At 34.3% G+C, this 5716-nt stretch overlaps 1 long non-coding RNA gene across 2 annotated transcripts; it reads left to right on the top strand.

Annotated features, from left to right (window-relative positions):
* Positions 1-249: 249 nt before the first annotated feature.
* On the top strand, positions 250-3982 carry LOC105139341 (uncharacterized). Of its 2 annotated transcripts, none has more exons than XR_844954.1 (3): positions 250-359; positions 458-640; positions 3585-3982. It is a non-coding gene; the product is annotated as an uncharacterized LOC105139341 (long non-coding RNA). The 2 variants fall into 2 exon arrangements; XR_844953.1 differs by having other exon boundaries at positions 426-640.
* The last annotated feature ends 1734 nt before the right edge of the window (positions 3983-5716 follow it).

The raw sequence follows: 5716 nt of genomic DNA, 5'->3' as shown, positions 1-5716 counted from the left end.
TTGAGGTTCGGATTCTATGTATTTAATTATACATGCAAAGGAAAAAATAAAGAAAAAGAAATAAATGCTTGAAGATAAAGCAGTTATATAGAGGGTGAAATTAATAAATTTGAAAACTACACGAGGTAACTCAATCTTCACCCAACCTTTATGGGGCTAAAAGATAATTTACCAAAACATAGTTGAAAGAAATAGAAAATAGAAAAAGAAAGTCATAAACCCAAAACATAAACGAGTTTTCTCCACAGCAAAATTTCAATTTATTAATTTCCAAATGACAGCAAAACAGAAACAAAATTTTGCCAAGGAGAAAACCCATTTATGCTTCTTCTTCTTCTACTCACCCTGAACTTCGATCTGTAAGTTTCATTTCTTTATTTTGATTATAGTATTTCTTAATATATATATGTTACTTTATGAAACAGATAAAACGAGGTGCTTGTGCTTCTTCTTGTAGTAGTAGTAGTGAAGGATGGCGAGACCGTGGGTACTGGTCTCTTTGCTATTGTTAATTGTGTTCACGTCTCAGTTAGAGTGGAAACAACAATTTGGTAATGAAATTGAAGCAAGTCCAAACATTTCCTTGAAAGACCAACAACAACAATTTAGTTTGAATCGAGAAGAAGTTGTCAAAGAAAAGGTTAGTTTTTTTATTCCTTTTCTTTTTTGAATTAAATTTGGTGTATTCTTTGTAGTGTTTTATATGTTTATGAAACCAGAAAAGGTAAAAAGGGAAAGACCCAGTTGTTTTTTCTGAACGTGAGAATTGAAGATTTTGTTCCGTGCATTTATACAAGGATTTGGTCAAGTGGAATTGATGATTATCCTTGGTCCAGTGTTGGGGAGAGGAAGAGGTGGGAAAACAAATTGGGCTTTCTTTTTCTTTTTGGTTCTTTCACGTGGATGTATTAGAATCAGTGCTGAAGATAATTACTTTGTGCTTTGTTGCATTCTGGTAATTGGAAGAGTGTCAAACAGAATCTGTTGCTTTTCTTGTCCTTCAAACCCAATTGTTGGTAAACTGAGTTCCCTTTTCGGATTGGCGTAATTCAACACCTTCTAGAGCGGAAAATGTTTCGTATATAAACATACCATTTTGTTAATTGAAGCTTGCTGGGCTAGCTAAGTGTTATATAGCTATTACTGTTATAAAAAAGATTGATTGCATGCTTTCTTAGGGACTTTGTATCGCCTTGACTTACAAAATTTCGTGCTTATGCAATCATTGTCACAATCAATAATTTGAGCATTGATTCACGTCAAACTAAAATCAAAATGGCTAAAAGTAATGGCAAAGTTGGGCTTATAAAAACATTTCAAGAGGCCAAATTTTTTCTGCTGAATATGTGCTGGCTTTGTATCGTAGCCAGTAGCATCTTTTTGAATGTCATGCAGGTAACAAGAGGCAGTCATCTTTTCTAGTATTGCATCTGTTGATTCTGTCTTCTTCCATTTCTGATAGTCTGCACGGTTACCTCCTTGCTAAATCCATATAATCCCACAGTAACATTTGCTTATGCATCCATTTCTTCTCTTGGGCTGTGAATGTCAACTAGGTTTCAACATGGATCAACTCCAACACAGGCTGGGATTCCAGATATATCAATGTTTTGCTGATTTTAATTGGAGTTTTGTAGATCTTCAAACAGTCATTGCTATTGTTGTTTTTGTTCTGTTCCTCTGGATGGCCTTACCATCATTAGTGATATCATTGCTCCAATCCTCATTGAAAGCAAGTACAGTTTTTCAAAATAGTAGAGTTTGGTAAGATGGAATTTTCTCTTAGAAATTGGTAGCTCCAGCATCCTGTACCTTGAGTGAATCCTATCTAAGTTACTTCAGATATTTTCAAAATCAATACTTTCTGATACCCAGATATATTGGATGCTTTGAATCTTGGGCAAAAAAAGTTTTTAAAATTGTACAGCCTGAGTATTCCATGACACGAGTTTATCCAACTTTCAATGCACAACATTTACTTTCCAAGTAGTTCTGTAGTCAATTCAGAAAATATTTCACATTCTTTGGGTCATTTTTCTCACTGATACTTCATTGATTTAGTATCTGTTCAGTATACTAAACATTCTCCTAAGGTCTGGCACAAGCGTTGTTGTTTTGTGCATGCTCCAATGTTGGATTGCTTGCTAACTTCCTGTGTGCAAGCCTATCTTTTCTGAGTTTGCTTTGTTGAAAGAGTATACTGTCTCGAAAGCATCTTATCTTGAACCTTTTTTTTAGCTTTAATTGTTCATTTTCTTTTGATTGTTCAGGTTACATTTTCATTATCTTGTCTGACTAGAGTATTAGGATCTTAATATATTTCATTTATGTTACAGACAGTGTGCACCTCTTTTCAAGATTTTGCTTATTTTAATTAGGGTTTTTGTTTTCATCCAATCAATTATTGTTGTTGTTGCTCATATTCTGTTCCACTACATGCCCGTATTCCCTTTCACTAACAAATGATGTTCTTGCTCCAATCCTCATCTAGAGCAATTATATCTATCTAAACAGTTACCCCTCCCTCCCTACCTTTTGAGAACTGACTCTCAGTTACTTCAGTTCAAAACATCAGCTTCTTCGTAGTTTGACCATCACTTCTCTGGTTATAGCCTATTGTCTTTGATGCACCAGCCTTGGTGTGCCTTAGGTTGTTGTTGTCCTGATTGAGCCATTTAATGAAGATGATTGATTTTTACCTTGCTTTTTCCATCCTGGAAGGTTATGCAGTTTCCTCCTGGCCTTTCTTTTCATTTATTTTCTTAGCATTTCTTTAAAACAATTTTCTGTTTTCACACTTTTCAATGCATTCTATATTCTGTATCGCCAAATAAGAACCAGCTATTAGTACACTTTGTAATCAAATTTTATTTTCTTCGGTCCCCCTTTCAGGTTGAATTGGTGAGCGGATGAGGGATGGATATAAACTATTTAAGTAAAGGCATTTAATTGACACCATAAAGGTCAAAGTCCCTTTGAGTCAAGCTTGTTCTCTTGCAGAAGAGATTCTTATGGGTTGATTGGTGATAGTGGATGCTTATTATGTTAAATGCTTAAATCTCGAAAAATGCAGTTGGTAATTCACAAATGATATGGTCAGAGATGTTAGTTTTCTGTAGTATTCCTCATCACCAATATATAGCTTCAACGTTCACATCATTTTACATTACAAAGATGCCCTGTAGTCTAGTCAGAAAACATTCCACATTCTTCATGGGGTATTTTCCCTCTTACCTATGTTCGCGAATCAGTGATTTAGTATGTACTTGATTTTCATGATAGTTTCATATGAAAGTTCTTGCAAAAGTTTTCTTATTTTATGTGCATGGTTAAAGTGTTGGATTGCTGACTAGCGCCCTCAACTTGAACAGTCTATGATATCTCAAAAAGTAAATTAGTCTAGCATTGTTTTCCCTTTGAATGTCAATCACATTTCATTGTTCAGTCTAAATTTTTCATGATCTACCTGACTAGATTGATTAAGTTAAGAGATTTCATCTTTTTGTTAGATACTGTGTTCAGTCAATCAAGATTTTTGCATTATGTTATAAACATTAATCCTGTGGCTGTTGACTTTGCTGCAGATAATCCTTTCTCAAGAAAAGAACATTCAGAAACTTAATGAGCTTGTCCAGAGTCTCCGGGAACAGTTGAAGCAGTGTAGGAGTGAAAATTACATTCTCAACAGCACTGCGATCCCTTTGACTGAACATCTAAATGGAGTTTGAACAGCAACCAATATTGGAGGACCAAACATGGACCGCACACTTTTAACATTGATATGTATGGTATGTGCTTTAGACAAACCTGGTATTTCTATCTCGGCAATTTAACTTTACTAGGAGATGATCCCTGTTATTTTATCTGACTCGTATAATACAGTCATTATCCACATTTTCGTATGTTAATATTAAGTGGATTTATAAAGCCTATACCCTAGTCTTCACTATTTTGGATGAAATCTATAATATTCTGCATCCAATCTCAATTTATTCAGTGATTGAAATCTTAGTGAAAGAGGTGGGTAGATATGATGTTACTTTGGAGTACTGGTAAATACTCTATTGTTATATTGTAGTGTCACAATTAGGGCTTATTTAGTTAACTTGAGTGTTTGTCCCAGAATGTTGGATGTTAAATTGAAGGAATTATCTCTTCAGCCATTTCAACTGTATTTTATCAGATTTTATGCAACTGAGACAGATTATAGATTTTCACTTAAGTTAGTGATGGTTTCTAGAAATTTGATGCAAACATGCTTCTAAATTGGACTAACGGAGCTGATCGGTTGGTTTTAATTTGAAGCTAATGAAATGTACCATTGTCATCTAGGAGCCCTGTATTTTGCATATCTCACACAACTTCAATTACGTGGGTTTGGCATCAATACTATTTGTTGGGCTTGCATATTCCATTGTGCAATGGATCATTTTCCATTTATTATGCTCCATAGAAAGTTGATTTAGAGGTGGCTGAAAATTATTTTTGTCAGATGAGAAAATTTGAAGGCAGCATGTTTAATCTTCGTAATATTCAAATTTCAAAAACTGCATTGAACAGGAATGAATATTATAAAGTGCCCATTGAATTTAACCTTAGAGACAAACAAACATCTGACCAACCTCTGTTCCACGATGCTCAATTTGAGTTATTGTGAGATCCGAAATTTCATACCTTGTTGTTTCCTACCTCTTTTTCAATAGAAAGGAATGGCCGAACCAAGTCAGCTGTCTGGTCAATCTCAGAGATCTTATTGTCTGGCAAATTGGAGATGGCTCGATCCTGATCTTACCAGCACCAGAGGTGTACTAATCAATGAACCCCACCCCCACGCCCAAAAAAAACATGCTTTTTTGAAAAAATCAACCGTCATCAAGACATGTTGATATTGATTGAGTTTGAGGGACTTTTGCTGACTGAATTCATCTATAAACCCAGAGCCTCGTACCTTCATAACCCATTATGAAAACATTCAAAGGCACCTGTTGGATTAAAAAGTAGAGGATAATTTTGAGAGGTGCTTTAACTGATCAGATCTTGGATTTATTTTCCAATAATTATAAGTTTGAGTTTTTTTAAGGTTATTAGAAACTTATATAATCGTTAATTTTAAGACTCGTGAAATTAGTCGAGATGCATGTTGAGATGTACGCAAGCTAGTTTGAACATCCATATTAAACAAAAAAAAAAAAGGTGAGCAGAGAGCGTGCAGGAATGCCAACCACTACTTAAACCCTTCCTAGTTGAGAGAAAATGAGCCATTGTTAGGTTGTTCGAGACGTCCAAGGAGCAAGTCCTTATTAAAAAAAGCCATTGTGTGCTAGCCTAGCTAGCTAGCCTTTTTCATCTCAACTAACTATTATGTTAGGTTTAAAAAAAAAATTATTAGAAAAACATTAGCTATACTTGAATGTTGTTTTTTTTTATATTAAAAAAATTGATCTAACTCGTAAGTGGATTAAAAAGTAGAGGATAATTTTGAGAGTTACTGATCATATCTTGGATTTATTTTCCAATAATTATAAGTTTGAGTTTTTTCAAGATTATTAGAAACTTATATGATTGTTAATTTTAAAACTCGAGAAATTAATCGAGATGCATGTACACACAAACTAGTTTGAACATCCATATTAAACAAAGAAAAAAAAGATAAGTAGAGGAGCGTGTAGGAATGACAACCACTACTTAAACCCTTCCTAGTTGAGAGTTGAGAGAA

The sequence above is a fragment of the Populus euphratica genome, unplaced genomic scaffold (assembly GCF_000495115.2).
Source record: "Populus euphratica unplaced genomic scaffold, PopEup_1.0 scaffold177.1, whole genome shotgun sequence".
In the NCBI taxonomy this organism is placed as follows: Eukaryota; Viridiplantae; Streptophyta; class Magnoliopsida; order Malpighiales; family Salicaceae; genus Populus; species Populus euphratica.
Note: the sequence above shows the minus strand (reverse complement) of the source record. Positions and strands in the feature narration are given on the sequence as shown.